General features: G+C 42.0%; 1 protein-coding gene across 4 annotated transcripts in view; it reads right to left on the bottom strand.

The window, feature by feature from the left end:
• The window catches only part of ARHGEF12 (Rho guanine nucleotide exchange factor 12), an 85,265-nt gene that overhangs the window by 54,519 nt on the left and 7,970 nt on the right, over positions 1-22,776 (bottom strand). Inside the window, exon 1 of one of the 4 annotated variants that reach the window (XM_081889738.1) lies at positions 4,702-4,719. The exons of the other annotated variants lie outside the window; for them this stretch is intronic. The gene's annotated coding sequence lies outside the window, so the exon portion shown is untranslated. Of the gene's footprint in view, positions 1-4,701; positions 4,720-22,776 lie in introns of those variants that run through there. 4 annotated transcript variants of the gene reach the window in all.

Here is a 22,776-nt window from a genome sequence, read left to right as displayed (position 1 = left end):
TCCACCTTCAATGCAATAACATTAAAGCTTCATGATTTAAGGAACTCAGAACTTGAGGCAAGTTATAACATCCAGTTTCACATTTCACAGTGTTATCAAATTCAGTGGTAGGCATGTCTAAATATAAATACAGTAAATGTGTTAAGAATTTTTTTGTATGTACTATTCATTTTTAATTTGAATACCAAGAGACATGTGGCCAATGTGACTTAGTTTTTAAAATAAACAACTAGATACTATGGCAACAGGCAGACAACCAACCAGTTCATAATATTTTTTCCAACTATATGCTACAGTGAAAATTTCTGCACAGGACAGCTTGGCTAGTCACCATGCTCTGGTAAACTCCAGGTTGAACTGCTGTAATATGCAGTACAGTGGTACCTCGGGTTACATACGCTTCAAGTTACAGATTCTGCTAACCCAGAAATAGTACCTCGGGTTAAGATCTTTGCCTCAGGATGAGAACAGAAATCATGCTCCGGCGGCGGCAGCAGGAGGCCCCATTAGCTAAAGTGGTGCTTCAGGTTAAGAACAGTTTCAGGTTAAGAATGGACCTCCAGAACAAATTAACTACTTAACCCAAGGTACCACTGTACATGGGGTTGCCCATGGAAACAATCCAGAAAATGCAAGGATGCCAATATGCGGCAGCTAGGATCATGATGGTGACAGCAGGTCAAACACACATAAACCACATTTTACAGCAGCTCTGTTGGTTGCTAATTGTGTTCTGGGTCCAATTCAAGGTGCTTACACCTGCATAAATCCCTTAAAAGCCTGGGCCCAAATATCTAAGAGAATACCTGTTTCCATATAACCTGCCTGTGCCTTTGGATCTGAGGAGACTAGTGGTCCCTGCACAGTACAAAGACATTTTTTGTGGTGGTTCCACATCTGTGCAACTTCCTCCCCACTTAGATGTACCCAGCCTCTTCATTATATATATTTATCAGAAAACAGGTTAATAAACATTGCTTTTTGCAGGCTTTCAGAGGAGGGGTGGGGTAAAGATTTGATAGCTGATCTCACACAGTTGGGAATTATACCGAAGTGAAAAATAATTTAATGAAATTGTTTTCATTGTATTTTAATTTGTTGATGCAACTGCCCTGTGGCAGTTAAGAGTAGCCATTGTTTTAAGAGATTGCTGTGCCCACTAAATCTAAGTATGGGCTTTAAGCTTGATTGGGAAATCAATGCATCAGGCTACTGTTTCTGCCCTATATGTGCATCCCATGATGAGACTGTGCCACTTCAGGAAAAACTAAAAGCCAGAGCCACCATGGTGCAACCCTGGATGCTGTGTTCAAAGTCTGCTTCTCACATTCCCACCCAATTCCTCTGCAACCCACTCAAACACTTAAGAGATTCCAAAGCTTCTCATCAGCCTCAAACAGCAAGGTGCATTTTTATTTTACATATATTGCCAGAAACAAAGTACAGTGCTGCTCTTGTTCCAAGCCAGGCTTCAAGCATATAGATTAATATCTGTCTCAGCAAGAGGGTTAGAGAAAGGCTGAAGATAGAGGGGGTGGAAGTGTAAAAGTCTTGCTACTTAAGTTTCAGCCACAGTCCAGCCATTCAGACCCTGCTCAAGCAAGTTCCTCAGCACTGTTCCATGACACAAGTCCTCTGATTTTTTCCAGTAGCTGATGTCAGGGCTTTTCACAGAGAAAGAGCTGCATTTACAGAGCCAGCAAGGAAGGAGGGCTTCCCCAGCTACTCTCAATGTGGTCATTGTGCTGCTCTGTAGCTGCAGCCAGAGCAGAGCCTTGCAGATTGGTTTTAGCTGCTGCAGAAATTATGCCTGTTTAGAAAGAAGGGTGTTTTACAATCAAACATTTCCAGCCCTGAATACTGTACTTCCCATGGGGCAGTTCATTCTACATCTAAGACACTATAAGTGTTTTAGGCCCACTGAACCTGTGGAACAAAACTAGTTTACATTTGGCAAGGTACTCACAAGACAGTATTGTTAAGTGCCGTGACACCAAATTTTCCCATCTCAAAGGTTTCTAAAGACCATATTTTCACTGCACAGAGATACAGCCGTCGTCTGACACTACCAATGGGAATTAAAATGAATGAAGTCATCCCTTAATTTAAGCATATTGGGAGAAGTTTGGAATCAGGATACTCCAAACCTGGTATAAATTCCACCCTACACAACTCATCATGCATATTCCACACTTACACAAAGCATTCGGTTTTGAGGTTTAAGTAGCAACTCTTTCCATATACATGCTCAGCGGTCCTAGTGCAGTGCGTTGATGCCACATCCTGTGCACCTCTGGGATCTAGCATAGTGATGATTCCAACAGGCATGTTGGGAAAAGCTACCAGATCTCCAAAATGGGGGGGGGGGATCTAAGGAGAAAGTGAAATCATTCTTCCCCAGTAAGTTACACAACGTAAGTGCCTAAACAGGAATGCTAGTTAGTAAACTAGAATGTTTCCACATCTTAGGTTTCATGGACTGCCCATAACACAGCAGTTTTATTAAGATCTCATAAATCTGAGCATTCTGGTATTCTTCTCGGCAGACAGAACCTATACATTACTGAGATTCCAAACTATGCTTCCCTAGAAATCATCTGGCCATTGTCCCAAAATACCTGTGAGCCAAAGGGTATATATATGTTGCTTGATGCTTAGCAGTGAGGTAATTTTTATCTATTTCAGTATTTTAACTGCTGTATGTTTTAAAGTATGGTTGTGAATTTTTTTTTTAGTTTCTTGTTTTATCTTTTTGTAAACCGCTTTGAGGATTTTTACAATCAAGTGATATATACATCTTATGAAATAAATAATTAAAATTATAAGTTATGCAAGTTCTTTTCTTCTACCTGGAGTATGTATGTATTTTTAGGTAAAGAAATTCTGTCTAGTCTATTATTTAGCTGCATCATCAAAAGTGACAATTTAAGGAAAAGTTGAATCCCATTTGATTAAAATGTTGCTTTGGCTACCCCAAACAATAACAACAACAACAAAAAAGATAGCCTTGCAAACTGCCTGGGAAGTAAATTGTATGTAAATCAATTTACCCTGTTCTCCTCTCAGTTTACTGTTATATTTTATCACATATACTGACTTGGCTATTGTGTACACAAATAATATTTAAAAGGAAGATTTTTTTTATAGAGAATAGATGAGGCACACCTGTTTCAAAAATAAAAGCAGAACAATACTGCAAGATATTTAATAGAAGTACAGTATGAACAGGAACACTATTCTACATTTGCATATTATCTAGGAACATGCAAAACATTAAATCACAGTGTTGTCTACACTAAGTGGCAATGGCTATTCAGATTTTCTGTCAAGAGTCACACCCACTCCTACCTCAAGATGCCAAGGGCTGAACTGCATGGAAAACATGTGCCCTACCACTAAGTTTCAACCCTTCTCCATCTGTCCTGGATCATCTTCACAAAACTTGCCCATTTAAAGAAGAGACTGAGACTGAGAGACAGAGAGATCACTAGGGTTAGACGAAAGACATGCAAATACTGTAATCCAAAGCCTTCCCTTCCATATATTTCTGCTGAACCATCGCTGACAAAACCAGCTCTGAAAACTAAAATGTCCAATTCTATTCAGCACAAAGAGTTGTCAATTCTCACTAAGTTCAGAGAAAGGTGAAAGCTCACAATGCCTTGTCTAGTCAAGCACATCCCTTTTTACACAGCTGTGCCCTAGAACAGGAGTAACTGGAACACTGCCTCCTATGAAAAAATGCTGCTTCCTTTGAAGCAGTTTCCCCTCAAGGAAATGGTTTCACAACATCCTCCGCCCATCACATCTAATCTAACATCCATGCATTAATAGGCATGATGGATACCATAACACTCTCCGTGCTGTCAGAAACCCACACAGCCGCTTCACCACACATGGCGTATTGCTGATAATACAACCGAATCTCCAGAATGCTTTCTGTTTGTTATTCAGCAATGTTCTGCAGAAAACAAACTACCAATTTAACTCCCTCATCCTATTTTTTTAAAAAAGCAATAGTAATTCAGCACAGAGATCCTGTCAGCAATTGTGCTTTTGAGTGTCTTATGACAAAAATCTATTGGTCTGCTTTAGAAGCATATGTCAAATTTATTAAATGAACCATAGACCATAAAAATTGAGGGAAAATAAATACAGTTCCTTAGCATTTACTCCTATCAATTTACATCCCTTGGTTAAAAAGCAGTCTTTTTGCTTTTTTCTGGTAAGAATAAGAATGAGATATGCTATATTCAGGACTACTACAGAGATAAGAGATGATCTAGCATACACCTAACAGTAACTACTAAATGAATATGAAACAGATTAACCTACAGGTAAATCACAAAAGCAGGTTGAGTGGTTCCAGCAAAGTAGCATAAGGATTCAGCTGAGGATTCTGCATAGCGGAGACAGTGTTGCTGTCTGCCTCTTCTGTGTGAGACATTTTTCCTGGCTGTCAAACCTTTGTTCTCAAACCGAGGCTGAGCTCAGATTTTTTGAAATATGCTTTTTTAAAAGTAGGAGCTAGACCACAAAACACAACACAGTTGTGTACAGCATTCTCTTCTCTGTTAAAACATTGTTTTCCATAAAGAAGAATGTTTCACCTTTTATTATTCTGCACCAAGAAAAGCTGTTTTCTATCCCTCTTCCCACATCACACATCAGAACAAGGAAACAAAGACTTACAGAGATTACCTGGATTGAAAGGGACCAGAGAAATTAGCCAGCAGTACTATTTCTGATGAAGGTCAAATTGCTAAAGAAACCCAGCCACCCCATCTGATTTTGGTGGCTCCTTAAAAATGCTCATCTGATATTCTTGAAAATGCATTTGGTCAGTCCACTTGGGATAGGCAAAAAGAGGTGGAGTTTCTTCATACCTCCCTCCTAGCTATTATCAGTGAAGACTGCTAATGGAAAGGAAGAAAACAGCATCTACGTACATCTTCGGGAAAGGACTTCAGCCAGTAGGAGGAAGGACAGCTTAGGTCTGAGTGTTTAGCTATCTTAGAGACCAAAAAAATAGATATTTAAAAATATAATCACAATAGCAGTGTGAGGGGAGTAAAAAAAATCACTGATACTACAGCCACAAATTGGGTCAGTTCTTTTTTGTGGTGTTCACATCTCAATATATAGGTTTATTCTAATCTCTTCATAGAATAAATTGTATCTATATATTACAATTTAATATCTAACTGCCATCATTTCTTTAGGTCTGCCAGCAAATTACTTTGCTTCCCAATATAAACATAGGAACACATAGGCTGTCCTGTGCAAAGTCAGACCACTGGTCCATCTAGCTCAGGGATAGTCAACCTTTTTATACCTACCACCCACTAATGCATGTTTCTTGAAGGTAAAATTTCCTTACTGCCCACCAGTGCTTGATGTAAGGAGGATTCAGCTTGTGCCATAGAACCCCCTACCGCCCACCTAGAATCCTGAAAAGCCCACTAGTGGGCGGTAGCTTGTACTTCCTACCTACACTAACTGGCAGTGGCTCTCCACATTTACAGACAGAGCATTTTCATCCATAGCTGGATATGCTGGGGATTGAATTTGAGATCTTATGTATACAGCAGCTGTTGTGCTACTGAGCTATGCCCTTGCTCAAAAAAGGGTGCATGTAGTTAAAAATGATGCCTGGTGAGCTTGTAACTGTGTAGGAGTAAGAACGGCAATTAGAAGACAAAGCCAAGTACTAGAGATCCCCCACCCAAGGCAATCTTGACTCTCACTGCTTTAAGCAGAGAAGTGCACCTTGGAGGAATGAGGGCAAGGGAGAAAAAATGCCTTGAATTCGCATCCTCGGTTCCAAGAAGTTGTACCTTCCCAAAAAAAACCTAAATGTGCAGATTTTCCACCAATCAAGGGGTTTATTCTGTTTGCAAGAAGACCTCTGGCCCACTCTTTTTAGGACTGCCCCACGTAACTATAACAATAAATATCCCAGCTTGCCTACCAGTCCAGCTCACTGTCCAATCCCTGCCCTTTACTGCCTGGTCAATTTTGGCCACACTTCCAAATCTACTTTGTGTTCAACTAGATGGTTTTATTAGTTCTAAATCCTGTCTTTCTTTGGCACTTCTCTCTCATATAGATATGTTGGCAACTTTTATGTGGTGCGCCAGTCCAGAACACTTCTATATGCAGAATTCATCTGCTCATTAGAGTTCTAATCCTGCAAGGACTTCCAGAAGTTTACACCTGGCAACTATAAAAATAGCACCAACATTCAGGAATCCTATCCCTTCCTCCCACAAGGGAGAATGGAGGTCAGCAGGTCAGTGCAGAGAGCAGTCAGCTCACTGCTCTTCCGGAGACATAACCAATTCAGCCCAGGGGAAGGAGGGCAAGGATGGAAGGGCTGTTTTCTTTTTCTGCCCCAATAAACATAATTAGGATTGTGAGCAGTGCTGGCGGGAGAGAAATTTCTTCACGCTACACTGTCTGTTTGTGTTTGATTAATGTAAATCTTCCCAAGGCACTAACCATGCCTCAGGCAACATGATGGCTGAAGCTCTGTTAACAAGCATCCATGTAGCTGAATACAACAGATAGAAAACACAAAGGTGGTAGTAGTAGGGGGGAATCCTCAATAATTTTCCCTAAAATAATCTACTGTCTGTGATATCACTTCATTCTCACATTACCAGGGTTGGAAACCAGAGAACTGTGTGGAATAACAAATCTGAAAAGGAAGCTGTAGCATTTCTTTACATTTTTCCTGTAGCTTACAAGACAGGCATCACATCATCTGCAGTCTGGATCAATATAAGATTTAAAAAAACAAAACAACTGTTGTGATGAAATACAGTAAAGTCATTGATTTCCACATTACAGACAACACACGAGTCCCAACCAAGATAAAAGACTGAAGAGTTTAGCAAAAATTCCTCCAAAAAAAAACCCCACATGCAAAATTAGAAACATTTACTATGCTACATAGGAGTTTGATACAGACTCCTAGGATTTGGTCAAAAAAGTAGGTGCTAAGCCAAAGAGTCCAAATTTTGTCCAGTTACCATGGTGTCAAGACCTGACACTGCCCAGACCCCGGGGATATTTTTTTCTGAGATTGTCTTGAGACCTCATAGAGAACCACAGTGCAACTGAGAACCCAGAGGAACCTGAAGTCAGAAGACAGCCTGAAGCTCCCCCACTTCATTGGTGGCTCTACTGCCCCCACTACACCAATGGCAACATCGCAAGCCCTGCGTTGATCTTTGATTCTTCCCTTTTGCCCCATGGGCCTCAAATGCTCTGTCACCAGGGGGCTCCTCAGGAAAAACGGTTTACTTCAGAGGAGAGAGAAGAACCAGCCTCAAACACCAAGCAGATGACCAGGAAGAGGAGAGGCTAACAGTCTTAATATGTCTCTGTCTCCTCTGGACCCTTACTGGATTAAAAACTCTATACCAGGCTCTTAAATGTCCAACTCACTTGCTCAGTTGCTGCTCCAACACTGCCCTGGATACACTGAAAATGCAGACATCTCTCTGTATAACCAATATGACTTTTTTATATAGTGCTGGAAATCTGATCTAGGAAACTTGGGTTTAAATGACAGTTCAGTTGGAAGCCAGATGCCCTGGGCCACAGCCTCTCACACTAAGCCTCTATCAGCTTGCCTTTGAGGACTTCATTAAGTGGTATCCTCAGCACACGGCTGACAGGAGGTTGAAACTTCCTCATTCCTAGAACTTTCAACTGTCCATACTTCATGCATATTCCCATATATGACACAGATACTTTGATGGGGAACAAAAAATTAAACCAATTCTGTTCCTCATTCTTTTACTCTCATGTACTGAGTAACTAGATCGCTCCAGTTCCCTTAGCTGTAAACAGGTATAATGTTACTTACTTTTGTTCAATCTGAGGATTAAATGGAACTCTTGCCAGTATTAGTGTGTCTTGATTTTTGGTGATGTAAAAAAATCCATATTTATTATGTATTAAGATAAATGATATCTTGCCTTAATAATGTCCAAGGTAGTGAACATCCTCAAAAATGCACCACCAAGCAACTAAAACAATTTAAAGCCAGAGAAAGAGGCAGTATGGCAAGTAATTAAAACATCAAAGTCAGCATTAAAGGACAAATCAAATAAAAAGCCCACCTAGACACTCATATATCATCAAGCTCTCTGTTAAACCATTGGTATTAACTGATTTATTGTTGTTGGGTTTTTTTTACAATTATTGTTATTTTAGGTTAATGTTCCAATTATCATGATTTGTTCAAGGTTATAATGCAGAAAGGTGTAAAGCAAGCAGTGCTTTTAAAAATATCCTTCAGCAAAGTGAAAAGCTCTCAAAACACCACTCCCATTTACTAACTGAACCATCAAATCATCATTAGCTGGGAATAAACAATCCCAGTGACAAGTTATTTTTTTAAAAATTACAGATTCATTACTGCAGTTTCAGATCCTATGAAATGCTGACCCTACTATATCTGCTATCAACCTATATCAGAAGGGCTGTAATTCAGTGGTACAGTACATGTGCTGCATTCACAGGGCCCCATGCTCAATCCCTGGCACCTCCATACATTATGAATAATAAATACTTATGAGCATACATAATAGCCGCAGTGACTAAAAACCGAACAAACAGAAAAAACTGCATGAATGAATACAGCCATTTTACCGAGGGGGGGGGGTTACATGAAGGTTGCAACAGCTCTGTAAGGCATTGTGAGAATGTGATTTTCAGCACAAGTAAAAGAACAAAGAAATTTACCACACTGTAAGGAGAAACACTGCAGATATATGATCATTCAAAAAAAAAAATTGTTCACAGAGCTAAGAGAGAGGAAACGTAGGCCTATTAAGAGGAAAATACTGACAGGGAAAACATACATGACAAAGATAGCATTGTTTTGTGTTTTATGATACTTTACTCAGACGAAAAAGGCTGTATTTTATTTGGTATACATTTGCAATTTAGCAAGTTAAAAATAGATTACATATGGATTGTCAGATCAAAAGAAGTGTGTAAGTGGCCTAAATTCTTTAAATGCCTCTTCTTTCATGCAGCATAAGTTGCCTTAAAATAAGACTGCTTTCCTAGAATATTTATTCAGCAAATATTTATATATCACCAATATTAAGAAATAATTATCATGGCAAACAGGATAAAATAAACAATAAAATTACATTTATAAAACTACTACAAAATACATAACTAATCAGTAAAGGTAAAGGTAAAGGTAAAGGGACCCCTGACCATTTGGTACAGCCGCAGATGACTCTGGGGTTGGGGGCGCTCATCTCACTTTATTGGCCAAGGGAGCCGGCATGACTAAGCCGCTTCTGGCGAACCAGAGCAGCGCACGGAAATGCCATTTACCTTTCGAACTGCTAGATTGGCAGGAGCAGGGACCAAGGAATGGGAGCTCACCCCGTCACAAGGATTCAAGCCGCCGACCTTCTGATTGGCAAGCCCTAGGCTCTGTGGTTTAACCTACAGTGCCACCCATGTCCCTGATCAGTAGATCAGGTTAAAACATAACTGAATCATGCCCTCAGGGAAAGCAAGGGCAAAAAGATTAGTTCTACACAGGTATTTAAGTGCTATACTGTAGGTGTCTGTCTGACAAACACTGAATTGGGAATGCATTCCAAAGAAAAGGTTCCACTATACTAAAAGCACTGGTCTTAGGGGACATAAGTTAAATCAACTTCTCATCTTGGGAAATATCATTAAAAATCAGACTTATACCTTGCTTATCTTTCTGCTATTTCTGTTATAAGGTCTTTTCATTTTTCAATTTGGCCTTTGCTTTTCTTCACACCCTGTTTGCTAATAAAGGAACTCCTTCCTGTTTTAGATTACTAGAGGCATGATCCCGTGCAAGAACAAACCAAGCAAATTGGAGCTTCTTGGAAAAAAACAACACAAGAAGCTCTCCTGCTGCTCAGAACAAGATATGGTAAATATTTACGCAGAATTCACAGACCTTTACCCCAAATAAGGAGCCAGGCATGGGAAATGAGCAGCTTCCCAGAGCTCTACACAGCGGATATGGAGGAGTCCCTGAGGAACGGAAGCTTTATCACCAATGGAAGATGAAGTGCAGTGACTACAGTCCTGGGTCATACTAAAAAGTCTCTGGTTTCCCTTCTGCAAAGATTTGTATCAGTTCAACAGTACGCACAGCCACAGATTGTCAAGCGGTCTTGGATAAGTTCACCCTCTCAACACATCAGACCAAGACAATATGTCAGCAGTAACACTTGAATAAAAGTTTAAGAGTAAGAGTCTAAACATCAGCAATCAGTCCAACAGTCCAACAGGTGGAAAGGGCTAGCAAGAAGGGAAAAGGTATAGATGTTCATATCAGCCACTTCCTGCATCTTAAGAGTAGAGGCAAGAAGGCCGTCTGTGTGTGTGTGTTTGGGGTGGGTGTGTTGGGCGGGGGGTCCTCTGCCTCTCAATTTTCTCCAGTTTTTAAAAAGAAAATTGGAGGAGGGGAGAGAATCTGCAAAACTCACAAGAGAACTGCTACTACATCAGCCTAGATTGCTAAACTAGAAGCTCTCACATTTCATTTGAGAAGAGTAATTTCAAATGTTGTAGAATACAGAGCATCTTAAGATATATTTTGGCCAAGCTAGGTGTCTACCAAGCAATGGCAAGCTATTTTATACAACACAGCCTCCAACTTCTCTTGCTTCTCACTAGCCCCAGATTCCTCCATCTTCTGCATTAAAAAAAAAGAAACATCTGTCACAGAATAAATGAACATGTGAAAAAGTTGAACAGTTTCTTTTAATTCATGCAAGCTTTCAAAACCCATAATGCTCAATGTAAAAAAAGTTCAGAATTTGAATCTATGGGTCTTTTGACATTGATGAGAGCAATAAACATGAATCACCTTAGTATTCATGTTTGGAGCGGATTGTTTAGAACTGGGGTAGCCAACTGGATGGCTACCAAATATTTTGGACTATAATTTCCATCAACCCAAGCCAGTAGAGTTGTAGTCCAAAAAATCTGGAAGGTACAACGTAAGCTACCCCTGATTTAGAACAATTCCAAACTTCCTTCTGGTTGTGTCTGGTAATGAAATGAATGTGACCCTGCTGAACACCATCAAGAGATGCTTGGGAAATCAATACCATTGACCATAGTATCTTCCTGAATCAGCAGGTTAGAACAGGGCTCAGAAGCATGGTGTTACAGTTGTTTCAGTCCTTCATGTCAAGTTGTTTCCACACAACGCCACAAGGCCAAATTATCAAACAGGCTGCTAAGGCCCTGGCTTAGAGCCTTTGATTTTCATATTAAAATCTACTAATTTTACAATTAAAACACCAGTTGTGCTGGAAGAAGCCAGTGTTCAAATTTTTTTCTATTATTACATACACAATGTATATGCTTCGATTAGTAAAAGTAAGGGAAAGTTTATTAAGCGGCCCACTTAGACTCTCAGCAATTTTCAAGTTTCAATATTGAACTAAGTGATATTAATCCAGTCTAGACTGTTGCACATTATAAAACCATGCTGTGCTTGCTACTTGCAGCATTCTAACATTCACTTCAAGTTATCATACAGTGCTATGGTTTTCTTTTTCATTTATTAAACCACCTGAGAATGTACACATCATATGTTGTTCATGATCTCTGTATAGTATTAATAGAGAGAAACTGTAGATATAAGAAAGAAAGAAAAAAGGCAGCAACTCGAATAACGTGATGAATCTTAGAGGCAACTCCAGTACAGGCTTTTTGTGAATACCACTTAAGAACTACAAAAAAAGAGCTAACTATTAAGGCAACAACAAAAGAACAAGTTGCTAGATGATTATAATGGCAGGAATTAAATAATCTATTGCACCTACCTAGATCAAGGTAAAATATTTATTCCTTCAGTACTTACCAATAGTTCTGGAACAATTGGCAGGAGATATCTCCACTGGCAAAAAAACATTTTAGAAGTCCCACAGGCAATCCCATGCTATCTTCAGCACCAGCCCAGAACACTGCAGGTCACTACTATATGGACTAACATACCTAAATCTATTTGAAATCTATACATCTGGGTACTTATAAGTCTAGAACTGAACACACCCAATATCAGAAAGCAATAGGATGGATACAGAATAAAAAACAACAGTACCTATTTTCATTCTCCCAGCCTCTGAAAACACAGAGATCCATTGCCTAAAACAGCTTCAGATGCTCAAATCTCAATGTTGGAGACCAATGAGCAAATTTAAGCCCAGAAAATGTATGAGACTCACAACAGACCTTCTGATTCTCACTCATCACACATTAATCTTTTTTTTTTTGTCACTGATAAAGCTATTGACTTTTTTCCACACTGATAATTTCACTCCCTTCCCCTCCAAGCCAATATATGATCAATAGTCTTTTTTTCCAGGCCTTCTGGTGTCACTTCCCAAATTTATGTTTAACAGTAACATGCACTGCTACTCAAAACAATGCTTTGAAAAAAGGGGGGGGAGTTTGAACAATCATAGGGGTTAACTTTTTGTCATTACTCCATTTTTTCTTTTAAATATGTTTTCACAGAGACTCTTGAATTTAGTCTGATTGCTTACCTAATAATGGAACCAAGAACCTGCATAGTCCAGAGGATAAACAATGAAAATTCAGCAATTCTCTGCCACTGAACTCTGATCGGCTGGTTATAATTTAAAAATTAATTCTTGGAATTCCTTTGAAGTGAAGAGCTGAAAAGTGTTAACTACACACCATAGATCACCATGTGAACATTCACCTTACTAAATGGGGCCATGTGTAGAAAAATTGCGAAACTTTTTTTAAGCCACCATGTTGATCATCAAATCAGCAACCAGTTTATGAATCTGTGAATGTTTCCCCTCTCCTGGAGATTTCTAAAGCAGATTATACTGTTGCAGTCAAAGATGGGCTGTGCATCTGCACTACCCTACTTCACATTGTGCATAACACTTACTCAATTAGAACAACAACCTCTAAGCAGTTTACAGAAAGAAAAATTGAAAATATTCTTTAAAATTCTATCTATGGACTATTCTAGTCCTTCTCTAGTCCAGTCTAGAGCCCCTCCCACCCCTTAAGAAAAAAGGCATCTGGCAACAGTAGCAAGGACAAAAAGCTGTGAAAATAGGGAGAATCAATCCCTGTGCCCTTGTACCCTTTCTAGTGCAGCTGGAACACAACAGGAAGACAGGCCCTGGCACCCACCGCCAGGCACGGACATTGGTAATATGGTGTGCTGTGTGAGGCCAACATTTGCTCCCCACCCCCAGCCGACACACCCCCTTCCCAAAGCTGGCTAAGCAAGGCACCAGGCTTTGGGAAGGAGGCATGAGGCTCTGACAGGGTCCTAGAGCCCTCCCATCTCCTTCCAAAAGCTGGGCAAGCGCTAACTAAGCTTTATGAAGGAGTAAGGAAGATTCTAGGACCTTGCAGAGTCCTCACATCTCCTTCCCAAAGCCCAGCACTTACTAGACTTTGGGAAGGAGGCAGGAAGGTACTCTCTCAGCTCGGCACCCTGTGCAGGGGAACCAGTCGCACTGCCCTAAATCCACCTCTGCAATAGGTTTTGCAAGGTCCACCAGGGTCTGCCTTCCTCCACTTACTGGAGAGAAAGAAAGAAAGAAAAGGGAGGAAGAGAAAAAGAACACATCTCCCTCTTCTTATTTTTCCCATAGCTGAAGCTCTCCTCCACAGCGTAACTCTTCCATAAAGAAAATGGAGTGAAACTCGCTTGGCTTAGTTTCCAAGTCACTCCCATGTGAGCCTGGGGAGAAAAGTCATGCATTTCTACCAATAACCAAATCAGCCTGACATACTGCTGATTTAGACCAAAGAGTACCTGAATAAATAGTCATTTACACAGTTGTCTCCTCACTATCCCAATGTCTGCAGTGTTCTCATCTTGAACATGTACTGATCAATTATTAATTTCCACTTTCCTATAAGGTACCTGTATGCATGTCATAAATATATGAATATACTGATCTACAGGAGAGGGAGGACAAGACTACCTAAGAACCTGCTCTAGCAGGACTATCTCTTTGGGCCTTCCAACCACCTGTCCTGTGTGAAGGATTCTCATTACTTTATACAGTGCTGTTAATACTGTTTATTGTGTTTTCTAAAAGTGTTATTTGAGGTTACCATTTCAGCGACCTTGGAAGGATTTTCATCTTGAAAAACAGGAGACATATATATCTATATATAGATATAATTGTTTTTTAAAAAATACCCAGTATTAATGAAGAAAATCCAAAGCACTTTTTAATTGTGAGTGCAATCCACACTGTTAATCTTAAATGAACTGTCACCAAAATCCACACCAGTTAAGTATTCAGAACCAGTTCACATAATTGTTCACATACTGATGAAACCTTTTCTTCACCCATGAGATGGTAACCAAGGGGTCTTTTGGTCTATTATGCTTTTTGCACACAATCAATGTTTGGCAAAGAAAAAAATGTAAGGAGGCTACTAATGCAACACAATTCTCTCCAAAAGACCAAGTCAGTGCAACATCCCTGGGAGGGATTATCTCCACCTTTCCCTACCAATCTGCTTAACAGTTACAACAATACCACCACCAACCCAATGTGCACTCAGGCACACACAATCCAGCATATGGATTGATACAGACATACAACAAACTCTGGGAAATTCCAGCTGCCAATGGTATTACTATACATAGATTCTGTCACTATGCATCTCACAGCAAAATGAAAATGACTAACTATTGGTCCCATTAGTGGCCTTTACAACAAATTGGGAGCAGACTTCTACCTAGGAAAATCCCTGAAAAGAACAGTCCTCCTTTGACGACAAACACCAGAATCCCAGTCATCTCTGCGGTCATTTTACCTCACTAACAGCTAGCTTTGCTGTTTTTCTTGCTTGCTTATTTCTGATTAATCTGATCTAAGTGGTGATTTAAATAAGAAATCTACCTCGTTCAGTAATGGAATTCAGAATAAATCCTCAATACTAAGATGAAGCAAGAAGGGTTTCTACAAAAGCTGCCTGCTCTACACTGCCAGGACAGGCAGGCAAAAGGCATGTTTTTACATTGATGTAAGCTTCTACGAACTTCCAGTACAATTCAATCAGCAGCTGGCCTGGAGACTAAGCACTGTTTCAGTATCTCAGGAAACACAGTGCAGATCAGAAGGAACCATTTCCCTGCAATGCAAACAAATGATAGGGAGAGGGAAGATTTTAGAAGTATGTCTCAGTCATCCTGATGTTCTTGTCAAAGGAGTAAATAAACAAAGAACTTCCAGCAGCTATGGAACAACTGATGTAAAAAATGGGATTCTTGTCAACTGGCTGCATTCCAGAATACAGCAGAGAACATCAAACTGCTTGTGACTCACAGCAACTTGTTGCAAGTTTAGTTTTCATCCTCAAAGCTTAATCATCTACTATTTTATTAGTGAATAAGGAACACTTCTAGAAGACATTTTCACATCATATCTATTTCTGCACCTTTGTTCAACACCTACCCACTAAGCACAACTGCTAAAGGATGTCAGCCTGCAGAAAGGCCAAAGAGCTCCAAAAAGCTTTCCATACTCAATGGCAGAGCTGAGTCACCACAGCTGGAAGCTCTTCTATATTTTGCCAGCTTCCTATCCCCAAAAGTTGAGATATTATTTTCTGATTTTCCCAAAAAGCACATAGAATTTCAGGGGATGTGAAAGACCATACAGTGAAATCATCAAGTAGGTATGTTTCCTTATTAACTGATAACCCTCAAGTATGAGAGAAAGGAAAATACTTAGAACTTATTATCTATAGCTAAAACTTGGGAAATATTTTTCTTGATGTTTACAGCAGGCTACTCAGTGTCACAAAGAGTATGGGCCACCTAATAAAAACAAATTTAAAATGGGCTAATAACTTTTGTGAACTTATTTTCAAAGCCAGGCAAAAACTGTTATTCCTCCTCTACTGCACAAGATTTTCTGAGAGTTCCATGGGAATAAGATCTTGCTACAAGTACAGTGGTACCTCAGGTTACATGTTACAGATTCCACTAACCCAGAAATAGTACCTCGGGTTAAGAATTTTGCTTCAGGATGAGAACAGAAATCATGCTCCGGTGGCGCGGCGGTAGCGGGAGGCCCCATTAGCTAAAGTGGTGCTTCAGGTTAAGAACAGTTTCATGTTAAGAATGGACCTCCGGAACGAATTAAGTTCTTAACCCGAGGTACCACTATAAAATGCTTGTTATCCCCAACAATAAAAGCAGGGAATGGAGTGCAGGAGAGTAACTTGCAAGGGATATGGTAGCCCCTGAAACAGGTAAACCAGGACAAAATTTTCTTATGGCAAATAAGGCTTACACCACATAGGGGTGAGGGAGGGGACAGCTCTTATGTTGTTGTTTAGTCGTTTAGTCGTGTCCGACTCTTCGTGACCCCATGGACTAGAGCACGCCAGGCACTCCTGTCTTCCACTGCCTCCCGCAGTTTGGTCAGGCTCATGTTTGTAGCTTCAAGAACAGCTCTTATAATATGTTCCTAAAAATCAGTGTTCACACTAGAGCATTGGCTTCCACACTAAAGTAATTTTATGTGTATACAGAGGCATTTTTACCTCCATGTTATATTGTAAAGATGTAAAGGTTGCAATCTCAATATTTTGTTAACTTACCCTTTGCTGCTGTTACAACAAGGCAACAATAAAACGTTTTCCTTTTATGCCAGAACCCTACACAACTTTCTGTATCTCATCCAAGCACTCTCATGTCTACTCAGGACTGTGACATTTAATTGTAGAGTGTATGACTTCAGCAACAAATTCAGCTTCACTGACAAAACTCTGGAGACTTTAATGCCTCAATTCTACATGGACTGAAAAACATCTCAAGTCTATAAAAGCCACCCTGGGGTAATGGTTACTCAACCAGCCAATAGAAACAGAAATAAAACATGTGGTACAAAATGCGATAAGATCATTACCCACAAGAGCCACTTCCGCTTTTGAAACCACAAAAAACCACAGCAGAAGGCAAACCACAGCTTTTTTTCCCCAGAAGCTTACAGTGGGTTCCCAGTTTGAAATGTGCAGCTATCTGTGATAAGATCCAAGGAGATTCCTTTGTCTTCTATCCCAGAATTCATGTTTATTTCCAGGAAGTAGGCAGATCAATTCCCTTTACACTTCATTTCATGGATCTATTATTGTTCATTTTATGCGACAAATCAAACTGACTCAAAATGTTATATAGCACTTTTCAATATGAAGATAACTCCATCTCTCTTCCACCCACTGTCCTGTAATACAGTGTTTCCCAACCGGTGTTCCGCGGCACACTAGTGTGCCGCCGGACGTTGCCTAGTGTGCCGTGGGAGGGAGGCGGGCGAGTCGGGCTAATCCTCCGGCCCCGCTCCCCCGGGGAACGTGCCCCGTCATCCGCTTCTGCCTTGCTCCCTGTGACAGGAATTCCCCAAACTGCATCAGCATCTGCCGCTTGCCCAGCAGCCCCGGCGCTGCCTTGCGCCCGGCGCCCCCGCCATCCTCGGCGCAGGGAGCGAGGGGCGCGCAGGCAGGCGCTGCCCGGCGGAGCGACGGCTCCTTCCGAGCGGCTGGCAGTGTCTGGGCATGACTGGCCTCCCGCCTGGTCCCGCGGTGGCTGCAGACGCGGCCGAAGCAGTGCAGGGAAGGAGACACCCGGCCGCCCAGCCCCGCCCCGCACGCTCCCACTCTCTCTCGGCGGCCGGGGAGCGGGGCCAAAGCGGGCCCCCACCTGAGTGGCGGCTGCGTGAGCCAATAGGCGAGCTGGGGCAGAGGGGGAGGCGGGGCTCCGGAAAACAAAGGAGGGAGGGGGCACCCGGGAGAAGGGGGCGGGGCGGGAGGAGTGGGGAGCGCGGCGCTGCGCCCGGGATGCCCCAGTTCCGCCGGGTTAGAAGCCGGCGGCCTACCTCTGCTGGCCGTGGAAGGCAGCCGGGTCTGGGTCGCGCCCCGAGAGTGGCGGGGTCCGCGCACAGCCTGCCCTCCAGGCTGGGAAGTGGCTCCTAGGCTCCGCCTGAAGCCACGCAGAGCCTGCAAGGCGCCCTCGGCGCAACTTGGCCGGGGCAAAAGGCGAAGCTCTGGAGGGAAAGGCGGCCGGATTCCCCTCCTCGGCGGGTCCGGTGGTCTCCCGCCTCCTCTGAGGAAGGGTCTCTTCTTCAGCTTTTCTGATCCTTCGTGGCCCCGTTGGGAGAAGCCGAAATAAATAATGGCCGTGCCATTAAAGTTCTCTCTTTTATAAAAGGGATCCTAATAGAATCGTAGAGTTGGAAGGGATCCCCAGGGCTATCCAGTACTGTACAACCCCTGCAGTGCAGGAATCTCAGCCATAGCATCCATGGCAGACAGACATCCCACCTCTGCTTAAAAACCACCAAGAAGGGAAAAACCTCCCGAGGGAGACCATTCCCCTGTTGAACAGCCCTTACCAGCAGAAAGTTCTTTCCCATGTTTAGTCAAAATCTTTATTGTAACGTGAATCCACTGGTTCGAGTCCTACCTTCTCTACCTTCTAAGCTGTTACTATTTTTTTATTTTTTTTTACATAAGTAAAAAGTGACCTTTCCCCATCTGGCATGGTGGTGTGCCTCAAGATTTTTTTCATGAAACAAGTGTGCCTTTGCCCAAAAAAGGTTGGGAAACACTGCTGTAATACAAACTTGAGGTTTACTATTCTGTTCCTATTCAGCTGTTCTGTAGTGATCAATAACATTACCCAGACAGAAAAGCCATAAAAATTCTGCAGCTAAAGCCATTCTGCAGGTATAGGAAAGTATACAAATTTAATCAATAATAATAATAATAATAATCCTTATTTCTGACTATTTACAAGTTCTGTTGCCTTCTGTATCTTATTCATCACTTCTTGTATGCAGTTGGATTGTTAATGGGTAATATCACCCTTTCCAATTTCTGGTAGCATCAGTATCCTACCTTGCAAAAACAGAGTGTAAATGAGTTGATAAATATCTAAACAGCAGCAAATAAATACTTGGAATAAGCTTATGATACCCATCCTCAGTCTTCCTCTCCCTCTCATATATAAAGAGTCTTGAATAGAATAAAATGTGCATAATAGCTATAATAAATGGAGTAGCAATTTATAGAATCAGTAGCATCAAGTGGTAAAGTACCACTTCAGTTGCAGTGGGAGCGCTTGTATATTGTATACTCATGTACAGAAAATGAATATGTACCAGTGAAAAAGATATGTCAAATCCTTCTCTCTGGCATTATTTTTCTACATGCAGGGAGCATAAATTGGTCCCTAGCACCACAACCAGAGTATAAAGAAATCTGTATGCTCCCAAGACCTACTGCTTGTTTTAATTTTGACAGCCAAACATGAATGAATTTGCAATCCTGCAATTTCTTTCAATTCTTATATATAGTCTCTCCAAACTTGTATCCCCCCTCCTTTGCCTGCATCTGGTGCCAAAAATCAAATGACCCTTCTTCATGCCTCCAGATTCCAATAACACTTCCTCCAGGCACCTTCGAATACTGGCTCATTCGAAATTCCACAAAAAACATGCCTAAACTGCTCACAGATTACCATCAGCTTTAATTTTTTAACATTGGAAGCTATCCAAACACTATGCCATGTGACATGATAAACCAAGACTATGAATAGAGAGGGTCTGAGATCAGTTTCCTACACAAACAGGAACTATTTGGCCAGACCAGGACACATCGCTACAATAAAAACTGCTTGAATAAGTCAAATTTATTTGCATCACACATTTAGTTCAGGAGTGCAACAAACTGTTCCAAGTGTGCTGCCCTTGTAAAGCCACACCTCATTCATGTGAGTACAGGCAGAAAGATAGGCAGTTCTCCCTTTGGCAGTTTATGCATGCCATTTCTTTATCCACACTGAGAGGCCCTTCTGTTTAATTCACACCTTGCACTTCATGCTACATCCCCCAATGAGATCATTAACAGAGAAGCCATAATTTCACTGAGCTGTTTAAACAAGTTTAGAAGCTTAAAGTGCATCTCCCGAGTCAGTAAGTATATCCTGTTGCAATCCTAAAGAGGACAATGTGTTTCCAACAGAGACAGCAATACTTTGGCCATCAGTAGCTGAAGGGCACCTGACAAACATGATGATGATTTACGCAAATTAAATACACAGAAACAAGGGATGAACTTGAATGAACTGCACAGATTGGGAATAGTTTACACAACTATTCCATCCATTGGGAAGCATTTCTATGCTTATTTACTGCTTTGAGTTAATTGTAGAAGTTCTTGTTGCTCTACAGCAGTGTTTCCCAACCGGTGTTCCGCGGCACACGAGTGTGCCGTGAGACGTTGCCTCGTGTGCCGCGAGATGCCTGGAGGGAGGCGGGCGAGTCGGGCGGCGAGAGGCGGGGCGGCGGCGGCGAGGAGAGGCCGCGCCTCCTGCTGCTGCCTGGCGCTCCTCCTCGCAGCCGGCAGCGCTGCCTGGGCGCCTCCGCGCGACTCTGCCTCGCTGGGTTTGGTCTCCCAGCAGAGACGGGTCACACGCGCCCCTCCCTCCCTCCCTCAGCCTGCGCGGAGGGAGAGCCAGAGAGAGGCATCGCTCCTGCGCGGCGGGAGAGGGAGCAGCCGGAGCGATGCCCCAAACGAACGCATGGGACCGGAGGGGAAATCCTCTCCGAGGCGGATTGAGCGCAGCTGAGAGAAGCCTTTCGAGGAGCTGCCGTGTCCCCTGGAAACCCCCTTCCCAGCTCTGCCTCAGCCGCCGCCGCCTCAGTTGCCGCCGTCCCTCAGTCCCTCGCTCTGCTGCCTCCTCCCACCCCCAAAGCTTGGAGGTTCCCCAGCAAGGGGGAGGGAAAAAACTTTCACTTTTGTGCGTCCCTCCCGGCGTGACGCTGCGCGCTGACGTCACGGGGCGGGGCTTTAATGGTGGTGTGCCGCGAGATTTTTTTTCAGTAAACAGGTGTGCCGTTGCCCAAAAACGTTTGGGAAACACTGCTCTACAGAACAAAAAGCTACAGATTGGGGGAGTGGAAAGTCCAATCAAGCATTGGGATAGGAAATATGCAAGTGTTTGCCAAGAAATGGTAGCTGCTTACCTTTCTAATTTCTAAACATATGCAATACATGTTTCTGCTGACCAGAAATCAGGATTGTAAAGTGGCCCATTTTTTCTCCAGAACCTCTGAGATCAGGTAGGCTACAAATTAATTAAAACACACACACATCTCTAGAACTGAGTTCACTAACAATATATAAATGAAGTGTCTCTGAAAATGGCACCAAGTAATGAGTAGATGCATGTGGCTCAAGAGTTAAAATGTTTTGGAACAAATTTCATTTATTTACATGGTGCCAGAAACTTACTAGATGTTCCCCCTAAGGAAGCAAAATAAAATAAGCATGTCTTAAGATCAGACAGACTTCCATTTCCCATCTTCATTTGTTATACCTTTGGATTCATAACATACACTAAGGAAATGTTGAATTCTAAAAAGGGTGCCGTCATATAAATTTCATTTCTTCTTTTATAACATTAAGCAATATATTAAAGATTTTGTTGTGGGGCTTTGTTTTTAACTTTGCATCTCCACCTTCCTTAACCAGAGCTCATTATTCCAAAACAAGTGACAAATGCGTAATTGCTTGTCTGTTTGTTGTTGTTGTTTAGTCGTTTAGTTGTGTCCGACTCTTCGTGACCCCATGGACCAGAGCACACCAGGCACTCCTGTCTTCCACTGCCTCCCGCAGTTTCGTCAGGCTGATGTTTGTAACTTCGAGAACACTGTCCAACCATCTCGTCCTCTGTCGTCCCCTTCTCCTTGTGCCCTCCATCTTTCCCAACATCAGGGTCTTTTCCAGGGAGTCTTCTCTTCTCATGAGGTGGCCAAAGTATTGGAGCCTCAACTTAACGATCTGTCCTTCCAGTGAGCACTCAAGGCTGATTTCCTTAAGAATGGATACGTTTGATCTTCTTGCAGTCCATGGGACTTTCAAGAGTCTCCTCCAGCACCATAATTCAAAAGCATCAATTCTTCGGCGATCAGCCTTCTTGATGGTCCAGCTCTCACTTCCATACATCACTACTGGGAAAACCATGGCTTTAACTATACGGACCTTTGTTGGCAACGTGATGTCTCTGCTTTTTAAGATGCTGTCTAGGTTTGCCATCGCCTTTCTGCCAAGGAGCAGGCGTCTTTTAATTTTGTGACTGCTGTCTCCATCTGCAGTTATCATGGAGCCCAAAAAAGTAAAATCTCTCACTGCCTCCATTTCTTCCCCTTCTATTTGCCAGGAGGTGATGGGAAATTCCTCACAAAGCAAGAGGGAATGTTTCCTTTGTGTGGTGCTCTGCAGATGCTGTAGATTCCTACTTCCATCAGTCTTAGTCTATGGCTATGCAGTTAATCACCAAGAATAATGGAAGCTGGAGTCCATAATACTGTATCTGGAAGGCACCAACTGGCTGCCCCACTGCACTGCTTTAAAGGTTAAAACCAGCACCTTGGTTGCATTAGAAAATGGTAGCCCATTGAGTTCTTCTAGTACAGTGGTACCTCGGGTTACATAGGCTTCAGGTTGTACTGTTAAAATATGGCGCATATAAAGCATCAATACTTTTTAGTGCAGCATTCATATATATATACCCATGCAGTACCAGCTATAGGTTTTGATTATACAAAAAGTGTGTCTCACAGTTTAAACAAAGGAATCACCACTGCCCATCTAGTTGGTTTTAACATCAGATCCACAGCAAATTTTGATGATCAAAATATAGAAAGGAATTGAAGTTTG

This window comes from Podarcis melisellensis (genome assembly GCF_964234715.1).
Source record: "Podarcis melisellensis genome assembly, chromosome: 15".
In the NCBI taxonomy this organism is placed as follows: domain Eukaryota; kingdom Metazoa; phylum Chordata; class Lepidosauria; order Squamata; family Lacertidae; genus Podarcis; species Podarcis melisellensis.
The sequence above is the reverse complement of the archived record's forward strand: the minus strand, read 5'-3'. Positions and strand labels throughout refer to the sequence as shown.